Genomic DNA, 23233 nt, shown 5'->3' on the forward strand with positions numbered 1-23233 from the left:
TCCCCAAGCTGCGAACAAAGATGTTCCTCGGCTTCCTCCGCCACGCGCAGCCTCTCCCATGTCTTCTGCAACTCCGTTTTCATCTTCTCTTCTCTTTCCAGACTCCTCTTCAACTCTCTCTCCAATTCCTCGTTCCTCCTCCTCAACAACTCCTCTTGGGCCACCATTTTCGTCGGTCGGTGGTTTTTCACCGACGGATCGGCCATGGTTGGGGCCATTATTTTTGGTTAAAAGAGAGAAGGATTTTGCCTAATTAACTGAATCGGTTGAGGTGCGTTCTTTCCTTCATTGGGGTGTTTGTTTTTATAGGCTTGGATGTTGGAATGGTGGTGTCCAGGTTCAATGAACCTTTTCCATTTACACACATATCTTGATGCTTTTGTTAAATTACCTATATACCCCTATATTTTCATATTCTATCGCTTTTATGTGGCTAGAAACTCGTTTAGTTATACGACCCGTATAATTATTTGATAATAGAGTTTCTGTCAACATTAAGGGTTGAACTATACATGTAATAAGTTTCTGATAGTTTATACTTTATATCATACTTAAATTTAAACAAAAAAAACAAAAAAACAAAAAACCTTTGAACTACAAGAAAAAAATTGTTTGTAAATATAAACTTAAAATATTTGTTTTATAAGAAAAATTCATAATACAAAATTTCAAAAGTTTATAAGTATTTTTATCAAACGGTTTTATATAAATAAAAGTTGCAGCTCTTTGATTGTAGCTTTCATGCACTAACAACTACAAACTAGTTTCATAAACATACACAAAAACAAATGAAAAAAAAAATAAGGATTGAAATATATAAACACCATCACTTGACTTTATAGCTTTTATGAATGATCAGTTATTTTAGTGTCGACTTTCACATTTAACTTTTTTTTTTTTAAAAAAAAAAAACAAATGTCCGTCCTTCAATATACTTCATTCCATTAGCAATTGCTACCTTTATATTAAATGATTACAAGATATCATTATACCAACACATAAACATTACAAGCAATACAATAATCTACCTAGAATTAAATCTATTATAATTTCTATGGTCACCAGTACTTAATAAAGTGTGCTCGTAACCTTATCAAGTGAAGAAATAACCACACAAAGACCATGTTACAACTTGATACTAAGCACAAATGTGATCACGCATAGAATATCTAAATGGTCCACAGAATGGATATATTGACCCACATATACCCTCTTCTATTTTCTTCAAAATGTTACAGATTAGATGATGTGAATATTAACTTAAAAAATATTTATTGGGTGCATGTTAAAATGTTGCATTCGGTTAAAAGGTTAATCATATTTTAATCTCTTTGTTAACTATAGTTGTTTTTTTAATTATGAGAACGACCATTATCATAGACAAAAGATCTCTATGCATTTATATACATACTGAATATTTAAATTTTTGGATGTTACACTTCTCAAAAGGGAAAAAGAAAGGGCATGAAAGCGATTTTTTATGGTAACCTAGATGAAGCAATTGCAGACCTCATTGAGGCAACACAACTTAGTCCCACTGTTTCTATTGGTGAGTCTTTTTTATATCTTTTTGGACAGTGGAGTTGGTGACAGTAATAACAACGTGTTCTCTGCCTGATTCCACCGCCAGTTTAACCAATAACAATGAGATTAGTGTGAGTATCCACCGCTTCGTTCCTTGGAATTATACCAACCCTTTACTGATCTTTTTTAATCTTCTTTCTCTCTTCCGATCAAAAATCCCTAAAATCACCCCAGTTCTATCTCATCTTCGTATCTACATATAAGATGGTTCTTCATTCCTTGGAAAGCTTGTGTGTTTGATTCCTTACACCATCGCTATTACCGTCGAATACGTCCCTCGATACCTAGTTCTCACCTTCTGCTCTGCCCCTTCCTCCACTGCTTTTGTTCGGCTAAATCAGACCTCCGTCTGGTCGTCTTCGGTGAAGTCGGCAACTCGATCCCTGATAACGTCGATAAAGCAATCAAAGAGTTTGCTGAAATGTTCTAAGGGTTGACTGGTAATTCCTTCGACCCATGGGAACGAGAGAAAAGAAGATTCAGAAAAAACCGCAAAAGTTTTACCCGATTGACATCAACGATGGTTATTGAAATGCCTTAAGTTTCAAGATTTTTTTTTTCATTTTTAATTCACCAATCATTACTCATAAATTCAAGTTATCACATAAATTATAAGTTGTTATCAAAACAATATCAAAGTATCCCAAAATCCACAAGATCTCATAAGCCGGCGAATGTGTACAATCAGGCCTCCTCCTTCCCGGAATCTATAGAAGTACCCGAAACACATTTAAATCAACACGGTAAGCACGAAGCTTAGTGAGTTCCCCAAAATACCACATACACAAATAATTAGCCTCTCATCGCTATATCTCGATAAGGACCCTCCGGTCATGTGTCTCTGTGAAGACCCTCCGGTCTCACGTCTTGGTATGGACCCTCTGGTCATAACAGAATAATATAACAATATAAGTCACAAAGACATAATGCATAATAACACATATCTCAGTATAAGCAAATAAGACCATCCAGTCAATAACATGAATAAGACCCTCCGGTCAATAACACGAATAAGACCCTTCGGTCACACAAAAATTACCACACAGGTAAGTATAATGAGAAGACTCACCTCGGATGATGAACAAATCCTACAACTGCTACTGTTGCACACCGACCCCTAACATTGAGCTAAACCCATAATTAAACTCAATTAGGATCTAAGACCAATCCCCCTTACATTAAGTGTAAAGATGGTCCGCTAATCCGACCCATAAATAACCCAAGCCCATTGGGCCCACCAAGGCCCAACCCTAAACTTAAGTCCAAAATGGCAAGCCCAACACAAGGGTCCAAGACATATATATTTCTCTGACCAAAAATCCCCAATACAGCAAGCCCAAAACCAAGACCCAAACACTTAAGGCCCAAAACGAGATCTAGCCCAAAAAGCCCACAGCGAGATTACACAGGGCGTACCTCCCTTGGTATGCTCAACGTACATGCAAATCCTGACCGAGGAACTTAATTCAGTACACAAGGCATACTGCACCTTACGTGGGGCATACTGCTCTTGTCCAAAAACTCAATTTTCGACTTAACCACTTCAGCCCAAAGCATTTAAACCTCAGGGAAGCTTCATTACAAGCCCCTAACTGATAAAGTTGGCGACTTTATCAGTTTGCATGCCTCAATGGGACTCAACTTCCAAAAATAACCATTAAGACTCATATTAAGCACCTTAACACATGCATGGATGACTCTTAACCCTAAATATGCAAAATTTAAGGATCTTGAACCTCTGAAATGCCAAGAGTGGCAACTCAAAGCTCTTGAATTGATAATAACCACTAGATCCCACCCATGAGATCTAAAAGAGGAAAATTATTACAAAATCATAGATCTAGACTTCTAAAGAGAAAGTTCAGATCTTTATACCTCAAATAAGCTGAGAATGGAGTGGATAGTCTGGATCTAAAAGCCTTCCCTTGGACTCAAACTTGCACCAATCACCTTCTTCAAGAACATGCACCAAAATTCACCTAAAAGCACAAAAAATTAGCTCACAACACTCTTGGGAGGGTTAGGGTTTTCGAGAATGGGTCTCAAGGACTTTGAAGGCTAAGAATGAAAGAGCCTTGAGCTCATAAAGATGTTTAAATAGTGCCCAAACCCTAAAAATTAGGGTTTGGCACTCTGCTCATTACGTTGGGCGTACCCCCAGCCTACGTCGGGGATACACACCCTAGACACGTGCCCTTCACCATGCATGCCTGGGACTTACTTGCAAACCTTTTTCATAAAGCACTAAATCTACAAATTATTCCAAATTGCCATAACTTCCTCATATTAGGTCCGTTTCCAATGAACCTGTAACATCCCAAAAGTACAAGCCAAAATTTTCGTTTTAATTTAATAATAAAAAACCATAAACATCATACGTTATAGAAAAATCATAAACAACATATCTAAGAATACTATAACAACTGTCATGTATATCAGAGTATAAACATCCCGAGCTGAACAAATGGTGTGTGCACTGCAATCTTCCCGAGCTCCTCTTTTGAAAACCGAGTACCTAAAACCAAAACTGAAAACTGTAAGCACGAAGTTTAGTGAGTCTCCCCAAACTACCACATACCATACACATAAACACATAACTTGGGCGTAGTCCACTGCATCGGGCCCTGCCCGACATCGTACCGTAATCTGGTACACATATAAACATATCCACAATGCATATAACATAAACACATAACATAAATCTAACTCTAGGACTACTCCCAACTGCATCGGGACGAATCCTGGCATCGGCTTACCCGGTATCGGACTCCTGCCCGACATCGGGCTCAACCCAGCATCCGACCGCATCGGGCATCGGGCTCACCCCGAAATCGGGCTTGCCCCGACATCGGGCTTACCCTGGCACATACACGACATAGCATATTTTTCATAACATAATCACATAATCTGCATAGGGCTTGCCCCGACATCGGACCGAAGCCCGAAACATATAACATGTAACATATAAACTAACATACATCGGGTTTGCTCCGAAACACATAACACATGGCATAATAACTAACATACATCGGGCTTGCCCCGAAACACATAACACACAACATGTAAATTAACATACATCGGGGTTGCCCCGACATCGGACCGAAGTCCGAAACACATAGCACATATCTTATAACCTGCATGAATCACAAAGACATCACGCATACTTAACTACTTCTCGGGACCGCCCCGGCATCGGACCGAAGTCCGGAAACATATAAACTGCATCAGGCTTACCCCCGGCATACTACAACTACTTAAATGGGCCGGCATTGTGGCCTTTGACCCGTTCCTACTGGAAGAGGACTCACCTCACACTGCTAAAGTCCCGCAGACAAAACCATAGCTCCTGGATGATAGATTCCCGGTCTGTCAATATCAAAATAACACCCAATTAATAATTGGGTTCCAACTCATAACCATGAGTCCATGCTTGGAGTAAAAGACTACTTTACCCCTATCTTAGCCTGACTCAAGCCCAAGGCCCTATCCAAAGGCCCAAAAGTCTAATAATGGACTAAGGCTCAACTATGGCCCATCTATGGCCCAATTTTCCCAATTGGGCCCAAGTCTCTACGTGGTCTTGATCAAAGGCCTAATCATTCATTCTTCGTCCAACACTTGACATTCTCATAGTCCAACATCTCATAATCATCAAGGCCCAGACTATGTCCAATCTATGGCCTAATTTTCCAAATTGGGCCCAAACCCTCACATGGGTCTTACTCTAGGCCCATTAAATTATCTAAGCCCAATTTCTTGTTCTTGTATGGCCAATTATCATCCCAATCATCAAAGCCCAATAGAAAGGCCCAACTCAAAGTCCAAGTGAAATTAGGGTTTCACATAAAATGACAATTAGGATTAAATCTTTCTCACTTAACCCATTAAGGACTTAATTCATTAAGTCCTTTACTCTACTAGATAAATGATATGGAATAATTTGGGCATAATACACAATCCCATCCCAATGGCTCATAAGTGGGTCCAAATAAGTCCAAGGCCCAAATACTTACAATTAGGGTTTTCCACCCAAGCATGGCCCAATAGGCCCAAATTAAATCTTTAATCCCATTAGGGTTTGGCTAGGTCCATTTGGGTTTTGCTTGTGGGGCACCACCCACTACCACCCTGGGTAGTGGTGGTCAAAGGCGGCCCGCGACGGCGGCCATCTCCTTACGATGGTGGTTATGGTTCTTTTCATTACTCCATTTTTTACAATTTACAATGTCAATGTCCAAAATAAACACGCACACTCTAATGCTAAATATACACTCACACAACCATCTAATGGTGGCCGACGGTGGCTCATGGCGGCAGCCACCACCGTGAGGTGGTGGTAGTGGCCTTTCTTGATTTTCCAGCCACATCATACACACACAAGCCCTACAATCAACACACATGACACTGATTTATGAGATGCATCCTAGCCACCCACCTGGTGGCTCACGGCAGCGATAGAAGGAGGTTAGATACCGGTAGGCGGTGCTTTGCGAAGGCAGTCACCCCTGGTGGTGCATAGTGACGGCAGTAGGAACACCATCGGCGGTAGCAGCGACTCTTCTGGCAGCAGCAACGACGAATGGTGGGACAAAAGGACGTAACTAAGGTCTAACGTTGAAATGAAGGAGGAGAAGGGATCAGCAGCGCAGCCACGAAGGAGAGCATCCGTTCGTCTTTACGGACGGCACAAGGGCCACCGACATCACTGGGAATGGCGGATACGGCGTCCAGCAGTGGCTACGTCTTCTTCAAAGAGGCGGTGCAACAGCGTCCCACTCCGGTCGTTCATGACCCTTACATCAGGGACAACAACACTCCGTACTCGGTCTTCGACGGTCCTTCTTCGGCTGTTCGTGACTTCAATGGCAGTGGGTTACTACGGCCGACTCCGACTAGGTGGCGGCAGCTGAGGAGGATTGTGAGATGGTGGCGGTTGAAAAATGTAGCTAGGGTTAGGGTTATGGAGGAGTCGATGGCTATATACCCGATTCACATAACTTCCACCCATAATGACGGAATTGGCCCCCCCTTTTCTAATTTCTTTCAAATCCAATCCATATTTACCATTTTAGCCCTCGCCCTTCTAAATTTCTTTCAATTCAGGCCCAATTATCAAACTTCGGCCACGTTATCCTTTTTAGTCCTTCCTCCTCTCATTCTTTTCAACTTAAGTCCCAAACTTACACTTTAGTCCCTGATTCCATAAAATATTTTTAATTTAAATCCCAAATTTATACCTAACCCCCAAAACTAACTTCTTGTTGCACTACTTCACATTTAGGGCTATTATTTTTTATAAATCTTTATCTATTTATTTATCTATTAAACTGGGTGTTACAATTCTCCCCTACTTAAATTAGATTTCGTCCTCGAAATCATTCCTTACCATTCCTTACACGCTAACTACTCAAGTAACATGGCCGTAATCCTGGGCACACCCTAGCCTTTCTAGGGTAATTGCGACCAATCTTTGCAAAGCCCTAAAACCCTCAGGTGAACAAATTCCTCACAACAAGATTACATGTACTCTATCTAGGGTAACTGCGACCAATCTTTGCAAAGCCCTAAAACCCTCAAGTGAACGAATTCCTCACAACAAGATTACATGTACTCTATCTAAAATTTTCTGTCTCTAGATGATCTGAATCCCAAACAGACCACTCATACTGAATCATTATAGATGAACCCCGCAATCTATTACGCTTATCATACATGGGTCCTTAAATACCATTACTGCTGGAGACCCAAAACTGTCTGAAACACTGATCTGTCTGAAAATACTAAACTGCCTGAAACACTGACTGTCTAAAACACTGAACTACCTGAACACTGAACTGCCCGAAACACTGAACTGCCTGACGCACTGAACTGCCTGAAACATTGAACTGCCTGAAACTGTATGCTGCCACATGGCTACTTCCCAACATCTCCCGAGACCTATCTGGTCTCAGTTTTTCGCCAATCTTCTGAAATAGCGGGTTCCAGCCCGACTGCGGAGCCAAAGGACTCCCTACCTAGTCGCCTCACACGACTTCTAAACAAAATCCTTCTCTGGAACTAGTTGCTACTGATTATCTTGTCACTGTGGCCCTAACGGCCTTCTAATTTAACTGATTGGTTCCATATCTCGAATCCTGACGTCACCAAACCCAAGGCTAAAAGTGATTGCTACCTGACCATTAGTTGCCTTATGTCAAGAATGACCTTAAGCAGTCCACTGCTACCTTGCTCTCATAGTTGTAGTGGCGCTTCTACAATCTTATCACTGGCTTAACTAGGTCTAACCCGTCTGGGTAATCCAAAATCCAATCCGTGGATTTCTATATCCTCACTTCTACACCCGAACTGGTGGGTACTACTGTTCTTTCCGCGTCCTAAAAACAAACTCATGCTATCTACCAACCTTGTGAATGCTACAACTACACCCACAGACTTACAACTCTCTATCACTATCTGGCTGCTAGTGAATGCTACGGCTACACCCGCAGACTTACAACACTCTATCACTATCTGGATCGAAGCCTTTTACGGCCGCAATGCAGATAACCTCTGTGTTGGAGGAAGTGAGTGACACGCAGTTGCGAAAGGTCTTGATGTGTGTAAATTCAACTAGTTTTATCCCTACTTTTTATTAATAAATTGAGCACACAAAGGCAGTGAACCTGTCTTCAAGTGGTATAGATTGATAAGTAAGGTATCGAACTCAGGGAACGGAAAATTAAACTAATAGCTAATTTTAACTAAAACAAATAATAAAAGTAAAGGGTTTTTCTCTAGTTTTGCAAGACTAGAAACTTAGACAAACTAAATTAACTAATTAACTAAAGCAACAACTATTCACCAAATTTGATAAAGATGTTTCCATTTAGGTTCAACCAATTCACTCCTATGGTTATTTAAGTTTAAGGTAGATTAATTGCTATTGGTTACCAATTATAATAGTTAGGTTCATATTCATTACTCCTAACCCTTAGACAATTAACTAATTTAAGCGTTGATCAAGTGTTTAAACTAATTAATTCCCTAGATTAATTATTTGGATTAAATAAGATTTGTAATGGTTAATTAAGTTATTAATTCAATTAACCTCTTGTTGATGGTTTCTCAAACAAGCTCACACATTAATCTTCCTATTTTCTTATTAATCTTAGTTTCATAATCATTACTTCTAAGCATATGGTTTAGCATTCACATAGACATATGAGGTTAACAATTAAGTGATGTTCATGCAACCTAATTTCCTTCCAATTAACAGAAAATAGTAGTGATTAATACATAAGGTTCTTTAACAAACTTAATTTAATAAATCACCGATAGACAATTAAGCAAGAATCAATAATTAAACCATAGGAGTTCTTTGGTATTCCCCAAACAGAAACAAAAACGAATTTAGCTCATAATTGCAGTAGAAACAAACATAAAAACAAAGTTTACTAAAGCAAACATGTTCAATTCCTAAGTCTAAGTGGTAGAATTAACCTAATTGCTTGAATTCTTCCAACTATTGAAGCCTAGGGTTCCTTAGCGCCTTCTTAATCTCTTAGTCGCAGCTAATCCTTCAAAAATCGCCAGGAGTATCATCCCATGAGATAAGGATTCGTGTTTTATAGATATCCCAAAACAGGGTGTACTCGGCGAGTAGCAGAATCAACTCGTCGAGTAGATCCATACTTATCCGTCTTAAATCAGCAATCGTATTTATCTTCTGGAATATCCTCCTGTACTCGCCGAGTAGGGTCGATCTACTCGCCGAGTATATCACCTTCTTTCACTCTTTAATCTTCAATTGCTTTCCTTTTCTCCTTTTTGCTTCCAAGCATATCTTTTGGACTGAAAACACAATTCACAACATTTTAAGTACCTTTTGTCCACATTATTCACATAATTAATCAAAAATAACTAAGAATATATGCTAAATAATTAACTAATTATGCACATATCAAAATACCCCACACTTGACTTTTGCTTGCCCCCAAGCAAAACTAAATTTTAAACATATTAAAATCACATGTAATAACTCCAATCCAACCCACCCATTATGCCAAGACCACAACACATGCATTTGTGTCTAAAATTTCCTAAAAACCCCCCATACTTCAAATACTCACAATCCTCATAAACATTCGCCCACTCACCCCGAACTATGCTCATTTTATGCAACCCTCCGAATCCATCCTCAGAAAATCTCTTTACCCTCAAGGTATTTTTAATTGAGCAAACCAAGCACACATATTCTAGAATTACAACTTTTTGATACCACTATGGAGCTCTTTGAATTCTTCACCTTCTTGATATTTGATCTTTGATATCTTTGAATTCACTAACTTGTATTGACTTTTGGTATCTTCAACTTTTTGGATTTCTTGGAATTTTGATCTTTAGATCTTTACTTCATTTGCTCCAAAATTCCTATAACTTTTTCTAGTAATTCTTCTCTTTTTTTTTCATGTATTTCTCAATTTTTTTTCACTCAAATCCCTACATGCTTAAGCAGGAGCGCTCAATCTCAACCTTTATTGGCTAATGATAAAAACTTTCCTGGATACATTTCAGGTTTAGGCTGCTAAACATATTGCATCCCTCAGGCTGAGCAAGGTCGTGTTTTTGTCTCATGATTTCACTGAAATAAGGAAGCCACAAATGCACTAGAACGTATATAGGCTCAACTAAACATTTGGGTTTTCATGCAATTATTAACACAATTCTAATATGGAATCCTAATTTTTTTTTTTTTTACCAAAATTTGCTAATTTAAGACCTAAGCATTTTTGGTATGCAACAATTTTTAAAAATTAGCCTAAATTAAGATTCTAAGTATTCTAAGATGTGACTAACCCCCTACCCCACACTTATTTTATGCAATTCCCTCATTGCATATTATACCAACTAAAAATGCAAATAGAGAGAAAGTTGGAACAAACTCCCCTGGGATAGCAGTCGCTAGGATGACACTCTCTTCTTCAACTCCTTCTTCTATTGACTTTAACCATGGGAACAGCTCATCCATGGCACGGGCGTCATACGTCTCGTGTGGTTGATAGCTCGAAAAACTCCAAGGAAAAGGGTTGTTGAACAATCTTCAGTAGTAATTCATAAAGAGTATATGAATGGTGCAGAAAAATTAGCCAGAGCAAATCAGAAACTCCTCCTGCAGCAGGCTACTCGGCGAGTAGGCGGGCAAACTCGGCGAGTAAAACTCAATGGCAAAGCAGTTCGTGCAAAAGCAGATGTACTCGCCGAGTAGTGTTAGTGCACTCGGCGAGTAAGGCGTATATTTCCAGAATTTTTTGAACCGCTGCCTCTCTTTACTTTGGTGTTGACATGGAAATATAAATGTACTCTCACGCGAATTTCCTAAGCAGCAACACTCCATAAAACTCTTGACTCGTACGGACTCAATCCTAGGAACAAGACTCCATAATCACTCATAAAGACTCTCATTCCTCTCTTGACCCTTCCTAATTAGCATGCTTCCTAGCTTCAATACCTGAAAAGAAAACTAAAAGTAACACTAATATTTCAACCACATAGCCAAATCCAACATGTCCACAGTTGTCTTAAAACAAACATCATAAATAAAACAAAACAAAACAAAACAAAATCTTCAATCTTCCTCTTCCATTCCGGCTCCTCCAGCTCCACTACCTCCTTCTCCACCCCTTCTTCGCATCCTCTCGTCCCAACCCATAATATAAGGGTAGCCGGGTCCAGGTCGCGGGGCAATGTGCATTTGTTGGAAAAGATACTCAAAGGATTGATTGGTGTAATTAACCCCTCGCCCAATATCATCCAAGTAGTGTCGGTACTCCACTTGGTTCCAACCCTCGTTATCCTCCACCGGAATAACCGGTGGGTCTTCCCGTACCCGCTCGCTCCTTGGCCTAACCCGCCTTCCCGGCTCCTCGGGGAGCGCCAGCTCATCTTCATTCGGGATAGTAAAGGAGTCACCAAAATTTTCAACTATCCGAGCCCTCCTATAAAGTGCAGTGTTGAACGGAGGAGGGTGGATAATCGTTAGCGCTTGAGCTTGCGGCAAATCCAAGATCCCAAATGATTTCGCAAGCCGAGTAATGAACATGCCCCCATTTATCTTCGAGTTTATCTTCTCCTTGACCGCCCCCTCCGCAAGAAATTTAGCAATGCAGTACGGAAGGTTGCAGAAGACGTCGGGAGTGATGATACTCCACAAGTAAAAGATATCAAGGGTGGGAACTTTGTCCCCATCCTTCCGCATGTTGATCGTGCTTGCAACGAACCGGTGAATGAGTCGGTGGATCGGAGAACGGATATGACCTTCTTGAGCAGTGGAAGGTATATAGGCTCGGTTAGCAATTGTACTCCACCATGTCGATGCCACCACCTCCTCGGGAAGTTCTTTGTAGGTATTCTCCAAGAAAGCTTCAAAATAATCCGTCATCGCCATGTCTTGATCGTAGATGCCCAACCGCCAAGAGAACTCAACCGTGCTGCATTGGCGCAGCTCCCCACCCAAAGAAAACGAAATCGTGTTAGGATTGTAAAACTCACTACCACCTCGGAATGAAATGGTAGCAAAGAATTCCCAGCACAACTCCGCGTATACTGGCTCTTGGATTTTGAACAATTGCAACCAACCATCACAAGTGATGTTGGCATAACCCAAGTTACAATCTTTCACCAAATATGGGGTGAGTTCTTCTTCCAAGCCAACATTGCCCATCCATCCCCAATCCACTGCATTCGGTAGGTGGATTTCTTTCTGTCGAAGTGCTTCCAACCTGTTTAGGGCTCGAGTTTTGGAGGATTTGGAGGTGATTTGTTGAAAGGCTAACCATGGCATATCACCATGACTTCCCCCCCCCCCCCCCCCGGTGAGGATTGACCTCTTCTTGCCATGCTATCTGCATACACATCAAAAACACAGCAACAAACAACACCCAGTGATTAAAACAGGAAAATATAAGATCCGATTGTGACCTACTCGCCGAGTAGTATGAACTTCTTGACAGATCGACATCGGATCTGTGTAACCTATGCAATAGTCCAAATTGTTCATAGGGTTTTGTTGTAATTACTTTTCTAACCATAGATCTTGAAGAAATGACTCCTAACAACATCTAATTCATGACTAAATCAAAACCCTAGAAATTGAGAAAAACTCCCCAAATCCGAAATCACATTAAATATGGGTAAATCTGTGACAAAGATTGAACCTTTCATGAAATTAAAGGGTAAAGATGTTACCTTGTTGCTTGAATGAAGAGAAAAGAGTAGAAATTTGGAGAGTTCTTGAAAAATGCTTAGGGAGGCGGCTGAGAGGAAGTGCTCGGCAAGTGTTGGGATGAATTGGTGAATAATAACAATTTTTACAGGTTTTATTTTACTGGGTTTGAACCGGCTACTCGCCGAGTAGAATGGGTCTACTCGCCGAGTAGACACGCGTGTTATCAACTTTTGGCTGTAAGTGGGCATTTACTCGCCGAGTATAGTCGATATACTCGCCGAGTAGATGTCACAGGTTGAAAAAATTTGTAAATTTGCCAATTTTACTGTATCAATTCATTTGTTTAGCCCTTCCACCCCACACTCAAAGCATAGCTTGTCCTCAAGCACTTAGAGACATAGAATAAACGAAGAAGAATGAAAAAAAAAACAATATGAAAAATAAAGAAAAGGAAAGAAAATGCAAACTTGAAACTCGGGTTGCCTCCCGATAAGCGCTTCTTTTGATGGAGTCATTAGCTGGACTCCGCCCCGTCTACGTGTTTGCAATTCCGCACAGTAGCAGCTCCTCCAATCCTTCATTTCGGGGGACACCTTCTTCATATTTCTTCACTCTATGACCATTGACTTTGAATGGTGTGCCGTCTCTTGATATCATTTCTATAGCCCCGTGAGGAAACACCGTCTTGACCAAAAAGGGACCATCCCACCTTGATTTAAGTTTGCTCGAGAAAAGTTTTAATCGGGAATTGAAAAGCAATACTTTTTGGCCTTCATGGAGGTCTTTGCTCTTGATTCTTTTATCATGCCATCTCTTGGTTTTTTCTTTATAGAGCCACGAACTAGAATAAGCATCATTTCGGAGTTCTTCAAGGGCATTCATTTGCATCAAACGGTTGGTCTTCAATTCTTCTATATCGAAGTTGCACCTCTTTAAAGCCCAATATGCCTTATGCTCGATCTCAACCATTAAATGGCATTGCTTTCCATAAACTAACCTATATGGTGTAGTACCAATAGGTGTTTTGAAAGTGGTACGAAATGCCCATAGCGCGTCATCCAATTTATCCGACCATTCCTTGCGGTTGCTTCCCACCGACTTCTCTAAAATACGCTTCAAGGCTCGATTGGTCACTTCAGTTTGTCCACTCGTTTGTGGAAGGTATGACGTGGAGAACTTATGGGTCACCCCATATTTCTTGAGCACCTTTTCCAATTGATCATTGGCAAAGTGTGTGCCTCGGTCACTAATTAGTGCCTTCGGAACACCAAACCGGGAGAATAGTTTCTTTAAGAATCGTACCACTACCTGTCCGTCATTTGTAGGTAAAGCCTGCGCCTCCGCCCATTTCGAGACATAATCTACCGCCACTAGTATGTACTTGTTTCCTTTGGATGTGGGAAAAGGTCCCATGAAGTCAATGCCCCATACGTCGAACACCTCACACACTTGAATGCTATGTTGTGGCATTTCATTTCGAGATGAAATGTTTCCCACCCTTTGACAAGCATCACATTCTTTGACATATTGGGCTACATCTTTGAAGATTGTAGGCCAATAGAACCCAATGTCAAAGATCTTCTTTGCGGTATAGTGTGCTCCATGATGTCCTCCCGTGGGCCCGCTATGGCAATGCTCTAGTATTCTTCGGCTTTCCTTCCGAACACACATCTTCTTATAATTCCATCCACACAGCTTCGAAAGAGGTATGGGTCGTCCCAAAAGTAATATTTGATCTCCGCAAAGAATTTCTTCTTTTGTTGACTACTATAATCCTTCGAGACGTAATTTGTAGCTAAATAGTTAGCTATGTCTGCGAACCATGGCTCCTCTCCCACGGATACCATAAGGTATTCATCCGGAAAGTCGTCTCCATCCTTATCTTCTTGCAATTGCGGGTTCTCGAGCCTAGATAAATGATCGGCCGCTACATTCTCCATTCCTTTCTTGTCTCGTATCTCTATATCGAATTCTTGAAGAAGCAGCACCCATCGTATTAGTCTTGGCTTGGCATCCTGTTTGGAGAACAAATACTTGATAGCCGAGTGGTCAGTAAAAACAGTGGTTTTAGATAAAACCAAGTAAGGGCGAAACTTATCAAAAACATAAACCACGGCTAACAGTTCTTTTTCAGTAGTAGTATAATTCTCTTGGGCGGGGTTTAAGGTCTTGCTTGCATAATAGATGGGTTGAAAGTGCTTATCAACCCTTTGACCAAGGACCGCTCCTAGCGCATAGTCACTAGCATCACATATGATCTCAAAGGGTAAGTTCCAATTTGGTGCTATAATGATCGGTGCATTAGTTAATTTTTCCTTTAGAAATTCAAATGCCTCTAACACTCTTTAGTAAAATTAAAGGGTGCATCTTTTAGTAATAATTGTGTTAGAGGTTTCGTGATTTTGGAAAAATCCTTTATAAAACGCCGGTAAAAACCTGCGTGTCCCAAAAAACTCCTAATGCCCTTCACATTAGTTGGTGGGGGTAATTTGGCAATGGTGTTTATCTTTGCCCGATCCACCTCAATTCCCTTTTTAGAGACTTTGTGTCCCAAAACTATACCCTCCTTGACCATGAAGTGACATTTTTCCCAATTTAGGACCAAGTCGGTTTTCTCACACCTAGCAAGCATTGAGTCAAGATTTGTGAGGCAGTCATGGAAAGAAGATCCGAATACAGAAAAGTCATCCATAAAGACCTCCATGAACTTTTCCACCATATCATGGAATATGGCGGTCATGCACCTTTGAAATGTCGCAGGTGCATTGCATAGTCCAAATGGCATGCGTCTATAGGTGAAAGTCCCACTTGGGCACGTAAAGGTGGTCTTTTCTTGGTCCATTGGGTCTATGGGTATTTGAAAATACCCTGAAAACCCATCTAGAAAGCAGTAATAGCTATGACCCGATAGTCTCTCTAACATTTGATCTATGAAAGGAAGGGGGAAATGGTCTTTGCGAGTGGCATCGTTTAGCTTTCGATAATCGATCCACACTCGCCAACCGGTTACTGTTCGCGTTGGAATTAACTCGTTCTTTTCGTTGGTGATGACCGTCATTCCTCCTTTCTTGGGCACCACTTGGACCGGACTCACCCATGGACTATCGGAAATGGAGTAGATGATTCCTGCATCTAAGAGCTTGGCCACCTCCTTCTTGACGACTTCTTGCATGTTCGGGTTCAATCGTCTTTGATGTTGCACCACCGGCCTTGCTCCTTCTTCTAAATTGATTTTGTGAGAGCAATAGGATGGGCTTATTCCCTTGATGTCGGAGATGTTCCATGCGATGGCTCTTTTCCTTTTCTTCAACACGTGTACAAGTTCTTCCTTTTCCGTCTTGGATAGGTCCGAGGCTATGATCACAGGCTTCTGATTTCCTTCTTCCAGAAAGGCATACTCCAGATGGTCAGGTAGTGTTTTAAGCTCCAATTGGTTGTGCTTAGTGACGGACTCGCCGAGTGCAGGTTTGGTACTCGGCGAGTTGGTAGCTGCATTCACGACTTCTGGCTTTTCTTCAGATGTACTCGGCGAGTAGATCGGGTCTACTCGACGAGTAGGGCTCTCAGATTGCTTCATTATTTCTTCATACTCCGCTTCTTCCAACAGTCTTTCAATCTCTAGTAAGTCCTTTTCTGGATCAAATGCTTCATCCAAAGCTGCAAACTTGCTGGAATCTTCAGGTATGTCTTCTTCCAATAGTTCGTCGAGCATGTCGATTGAGAAAGCCGTGTCGTCACTACTCCTTGAGTACTTCGTGGCTTGGTCTACCCCTAATGTCACTGAATCGTCCCCAACTCGCAATGTGAGCTTAGAATCTCTCATGTCTACGATAGCGCTAGCTGTGTTGAGGAAGGGCCTTCCAAGGATAATTGGCACTTGCGGATCCGCCTCCATGTCTAGAATGATGAAATCAGCCGGGAAGACAAATTTGTCCACTTTCACTAGCAAATCTTCACAAATGCCTCTTGGGAAGGTGACAGTCTTGTTTGCCAAATGAATTGCCATTCGAATTGGCCTTAGCTCCGGGAGGTCTAGCTTCTTAAAGAACGAGTATGGCATAAGGTTCACACTTGCTCCAGAATCAGCTAAGGCATGAATTGCAGCCAAGTTGCCAAATTGGCAAGGTAAAGTTAAGCTCCCCGGATCACCCTTCTTCATTGGTAACTTGTTTAGCATTGCGGCGGAGCAGTTTTCATTAAGCACTACCTTCTGGACTTCCTCCATCTTCCTTCTATTGGTGAGGAGTTCCTTAAGGAACTTAGCATACTTGGGCATTAGCATGACGGCTTCAATGAAAGGAATGTTGATTTGAAGAGTTTTAATGTGGTCTAGAAACTTCTGATATTCCTCTTCCTGCTTCTCTTTCTTGGCTCGGGCTGGGTATGGAATTGGAGGCTGGTATGGCTTCAAGGGAGGCTGTTCATTCGTTTTAGCAGGGGTACTCGCCGAGTCCATCGGCCCTACTCGGCGAGTAGAACTCTCAGATTGTGAATCTTGGTTTTCTACTTGTTCTTCCATTCCTTCCTTCTGTGAGTCCCTGGTTGCTTCAGTTCGAATGGGGGCCAGGGGAGTGATGATCTTCCCACTTCTTGTTGTGACAATGTTTACTTGTGCGCCTCGTGGGTTGTTCTCGGTTTTGCTAGGAAGCTCACCCGGTGACCTTTGGTTTAGTTGTTGAGCAAGTTGCCCAAGCTGCGTTTCTATGTTGTGGATGGATGCTTGCTGGTTCCTGAGCATTGTTCTTGTTTCTTGGATAGCAGCATCATGGTCACTATGTCTTTTCTCGGAAGCGGCCACAAATTTAGTAAGCATATCTTCCAAGCTTGGCTTCCTCTCTTGCACCGGCTCCTCCTTTTTATAAAAGCCTCTCCCTTTTTGTCTATACTTCTCCTCCTTGGCCTTCTTGTACTCTTCGTAAGGCAGCCACTCTTTCTTTTGTTTGCGCCAGTCCTCATCATACCGGTCACCGCTCGAATAACATGCTTGTGCCTTTTTGTTGCCATTCTCATCCAAATCGCAATCTCTAGTGAGGTGAGGTCCATTGCAGTTTTCACAACCCACCCGTATAGCATGGATAGTTTGATCCATTTTGTCCATTCTCCTATCCATGGTTTTTAACATGGCCATGACCATGGATAAATCTTCAGTAGCAGCGTACGCGGCTCCCCTCGTGACATCATTCCTAGGGTTGTGGTATTCTCTAGAGTGTTTAGAGAATTCTTCAATCAATTCTTTAATCACCGGGGGTGGCTTCTTTGTAAGTGGTCCTTGTGAGTCTAGCAACTGCCGGGTTGTAACATTGACTCCATCATAGAAGATGGAAACTTCTTGCTGGCTGTTTAGATCATGGTGTGGGCAGTTTCTGAGCAGACCTTTGTACCTCTCTCATGCTTCATATAAAGACTCTCCAGCTTGTTGTTCAAAGTTTGCAATGGCCTTCTTCAGTTTGGCTATCTTGGATGGTGGGCAAAAGTGATCAATAAATTCTTCCTTCATTCTGGCCCAAGTGGTGACTGATCCGGGGGGAAGTGACTTGAGCCAGTCTTTAGCAGCACCCTTGAAGGTTACCGGAAGCATACGAAGTAGTTGAGTTTCGCGGGTTACATTTGGAATATTGAAGTAATCAGCAACATCATTTACTTCATCCAAATGTTTGTAGGCATCTTCATGATCTTTCCCATAGAAAGGTATTTCCTTGAGTGAAGCTAGGATATGACCTTTTAGCTCGAAGGTAGCAGTCGCGGGAATTGCGGGTTGCACAAGTCCCGGGCCATGGTCGTCGCGCATCCTCTTCTTCCATTCTCCCATGGGGATTTCATCAATGTTAGCCATAGTGAATGCTAACTCTTCCTCCGACTCGGTTTCTTGCTCGTACGTTGCCTCCTCTTCTTCCTCGATCTCGTATCCAATATCTTCTTGAATTGGCTCCTCAATTATCAAAGAAGCGCTAGAAGCTCCTGATTTACTGCTCTTCTTTTTCCCAAAAACAATCTTCAAGTTGGACAATGGTGATTTCTTTGGTGTGCTTGAACTCTCCACGTCCTTCCCTTTGTTTCTTTTCAATGCGGATTCGGGGTCTTCAAACGGGGGTACCAGTGGTGTGTTTGCTCCTCTGGTCATGAAAGTCCTGAAATCAATCAAATAAAAAGCGTAAAAAGAACAAAAAAAAATTGTAAAAATAAAGAAAATCTAATGCTGAGTAAACTGCTACTCGCCGAGTAGGTGCGATTGCACTCGGCGAGTATCAGTGATATTTCAAAAAAAAATTCTAAGTTTTAAACTAACTAAAACAGATACTAAAACCTAATTACTAATTACTAAATTGCAATAAATGAACTTTATGCAAGTAAACTCACACAAAGGATCGAAAAAATTAGGAATTAGCTTAATTATTTAGAACCGTCCCCGGCAACGGCGCCAAAAACTTGATGTGTGTAAATTCAACTAGTTTTATCCCTACTTTTTATTAATAAATTGAGCACACAAAGGCAGTGAACCTGTCTTCAAGTGGTATAGATTGATAAGTAAGGTATCGAACTCAGGGAACGGAAAATTAAACTAATAGCTAATTTTAACTAAAACAAATAATAAAAGTAAAGGGTTTTTCTCTAGTTTTGCAAGACTAGAAACTTAGACAAACTAAATTAACTAATTAACTAAAGCAACAACTATTCACCAAATTTGATAAAGATGTTTCCATTTAGGTTCAACCAATTCACTCCTATGGTTATTTAAGTTTAAGGTAGATTAATTGCTATTGGTTACCAATTATAATAGTTAGGTTCATATTCATTACTCCTAACCCTTAGACAATTAACTAATTTAAGCGTTGATCAAGTGTTTAAACTAATTAATTCCCTAGATTAATTATTTGGATTAAATAAGATTTGTAATGGTTAATAAAGTTATTAATTCAATTAACCTCTTGTTGATGGTTTCTCAAACAAGCTCACACATTAATCTTCCTATTTTCTTATTAATCTTAGTTTCATAATCATTACTTCTAAGCATATGGTTTAGCATTCACATAGACATATGAGGTTAACAATTAAGTGATGTTCATGCAACCTAATTGCCTTCCAATTAACAGAAAATAGTAGTGATTAATACATAAGGTTCTTTAACAAACTTAATTTAATAAATCACCGATAGACAATTAAGCAAGAATCAATAATTAAACCATAGGAGTTCTTTGGTATTCCCCAAACAGAAACAAAAACGAATTTAGCTCATAATTGCAGTAGAAACAAACATAAAAACAAAGTTTACTAAAGCAAACATGTTCAATTCCTAAGTCTAAGTGGTAGAATTAACCTAATTGCTTGAATTCTTCCAACTATTGAAGCCTAGGGTTCCTTAGCGCCTTCTTAATCTCTTAGTCGCAGCTAATCCTTCAAAAATCGCCAGGAGTATCATCCCATGAGATAAGGATTCGTGTTTTATAGATATCCCAAAACAGGGTGTACTCGGCGAGTAGCAGAATCAACTCGCCGAGTAGATCCATACTTATCCGTCTTAAATCAGCAATCGTATTTATCTTCTGGAATATCCTCCTGTACTCGCCGAGTAGGGTCGATCTACTCGCCGAGTATATCACCTTCTTTCACTCTTTAATCTTCAATTGCTTTCCTTTTCTCCTTTTTGCTTCCAAGCATATCTTTTGGACTGAAAACACAATTCACAACATTTTAAGTACCTTTTGTCCACATTATTCACATAATTAATCAAAAATAACTAAGAATATATGCTAAATAATTAACTAATTATGCACATATCAGGTCTAGTCCCTGATAGCACTCTCACTGGTTCCGAAATCATAAGGGAAACGACTGAAAAGATCGTTTAAATTCGAGAGCGACTGAAAGCCTCACGAGATAGACAAAAGAGTTATGCCGACAAAAGACGAAAACCCTTGGAATTTCAGGTTGGTGACCGAGTTCTACTGAAGGTCTCACTCTGGAATGGCATGATATGCTTTGGGAAGCGTAGAAAACTAAACCCAAGGTACATTGGACCCTTCCAAATTACTGCAAGGATTGGTCCAGTAGCTTATAGACTTCAACTTCCAGTCGAACTTAACAAAGTACATCCGGTGTTTCATGTGTCTAACTTGAAGAGGTGTCTATCCGACGAAACTCTTGTAATTCCACTCGAGGAATTCAAGTTGAATGAAAATCTTAACTTTGTTGAGGAACCCGTCGAGATCATGGATAGGGAAATCAAACGAACTAAACAAAGTCGCATACCAATAGTGAAGGTTCGCTGGAATGCTAAGCGAGAACCTGAATTCACTTAGGGGCGAGAAGATCAGATGCAACAAAAGTAACCGCATCTTTTCCCTAGTTCATAAACTTTTGCTTTGTAATAAATTTCGGGATAAAATTCCCTCTAATGGGGGGATGATGCAACAACCCGATATTTCAAGTCAATGTAATGACTAAAAGTCAAATATGGTAATCCCTTTGTGAATTAATAAAAATAACATCAAATTTTGAAATGTTCAAAAATCTCAATTGAGTGTACTAAGTGGTAGATGTCGTAATAAGGTTTCCAAAAGTATAAAGAACACTAAAATCCGAGTTATAATGAAGAAATTATGACCAATTTAAGATCTGTAGCAAATCCGGTAAAACACTATTAGGCAGAAAATGAGAAATTTCAACAAAATACTTTTCAACCTTAGGTGTCTAAATGAAAGTTATAGATATCATTAAACCGTAAGCTTATACAAAAAGAATGCCCAAATCCAACTTCGTATGAGGAAATTTTTGTTTTTTCGAAGTTTCAATCATAACATTAGATAGCTAAAAACTCGAAATAGAGATCGAGCGACTTTTAGCCAACTCAACCTAAACGAGAATCGAAGATTTCAACAATAGTAGTACAACGGTAAAAAGACTGACAAAAACAGACATCAGATGAAGGAATTATGAATTTTTAAAGGACTTTTCCTATCCTGGCCTGTTAAAAATGTAATATTAAAAATAAAGTCAAAAATAGCCAATGAAGTGTACACGAGATTTGTAGAGCATAATCTCACCTACGCGTGCATATAAAGAACATAAAAATCGGAGCTCATAAGGGAGAGATATGAATTTTTGAAGTTCGAGACACGAAAAACGAAGCTGTCAGACAGCTCACGACACGAGCCAGAAGCTCACGACGTGAGCCTATGACTGATGGGTTGCAGAGCCGTCAGCAGACGTCTTGTCCATGGAAGAGGATAAGGATCGACCTCACGACGTGAGCACCTCAATTCTCACGATGTGAGACCCTAAAAGTTAGCCTATAAATAGAACTCAAGGGTGTTCCGGGTTTAGTTGCTCACTTCTTATCCAGTTTAAAGAGACCGAAGAGGCAGGTCGAGCACCCAGATATGCTCGGCAGTATCCGGTTGAAAATAGACCGAAGGGGTAGGCCAATATCCAGATATGCTTGACAGTATGTTTGTTTGGTATGTGGTATGATGGGGGAACTCACTATGCTTCATGGTTACAATTTTTTTTGTTCCACGTACTTCTACTTTGAACGGAAAGGGGTCGTCATGATCACATCGCATCACAATATCATTTTCCACAGTAGAGACCTTGGGGACTTATACTCTGATAATATTTTCTATGACATGTTTTGGCTACTTGATGTGATTGTTGTGTGTTGACTTGAGTTTTGAAATAATGATGTTTTTAGAATACTGGATTTTCTTAATTTAAAAATGAAATTCCGGGTCTAATTTTTTTGGGATGTTTCACTTATCTTAGGGCCAACATCTGATCAGATCAGAGTTCGACAGTTGCTTTGGAAATCACATTTTGTTATTTAATTTAGAAGTTATACTTGCAATTATAGCTATAGGCTTATCCAAGTAAGAGACTATTGGATTAAGTGTCTAAACCAATAATTAAATTTGTATATACTTAAATTAAACGTAAAGTCCTTTTTGGATTGCCCTCAAAACTAGTAATTGACCGGAATGACTTTTAGATAGAGAGGTTGATTAATTGATTTATTATATGATTAATAAATAGAAATAAATAGTTTATTAATATATTATGAGATTAATATATTAGTTAGAAATAGTATTATTTGATTAATATATTCATAAATAATTTGGATTAATTTTGGGATTAATTAAATTAATTAATAGTGCAAAGACTTAAGCTGTAATTGTTCAAAATTTGAATAAGAGAGAGATTCAAGAATATTCTTATTGCGGCCGAATTTAAGGAGCCTTCTTAGGTTTCTAGAATTCTTCATGTAGATATTAAGGAAACTGGATAAAGTTAGATTTGAAATAATATTATTTTAATTTAAATTATAGTTATTTAGGGTTTTCCCATCAGTTATAAATAGGACCTCCTAGGCTCCTCAATTTCGTCCATGCATACCTAAAATAAAAAGAGTCATATTCGTGCTCCCCTCTCCTCTCTCCTCCCAAGTCTTATATT

General features: G+C 40.1%; 1 non-coding gene and 1 pseudogene across 1 annotated transcript; one reads left to right on the forward strand and one right to left on the reverse strand.

The window, feature by feature from the left end:
- LOC145029479 (uncharacterized) overlaps positions 1-16610 on the reverse strand; it is an 89020-nt pseudogene extending 72410 nt beyond the window's left edge.
- Positions 16611-18129: 1519 nt separating this feature from the next.
- Positions 18130-18236, forward strand: LOC145033132 (small nucleolar RNA R71). The gene has a single exon (XR_013677372.1). It is a non-coding gene; the product is annotated as a small nucleolar RNA R71 (small nucleolar RNA).
- Positions 18237-23233: the final 4997 nt, after the last annotated feature.

The sequence above is a fragment of the Lactuca saligna genome, chromosome 2 (genome assembly GCF_052625555.1).
Source record: "Lactuca saligna cultivar CGN05327 chromosome 2, ASM5262555v1, whole genome shotgun sequence".
Lineage (NCBI taxonomy): Eukaryota > Viridiplantae > Streptophyta > Magnoliopsida > Asterales > Asteraceae > Lactuca > Lactuca saligna.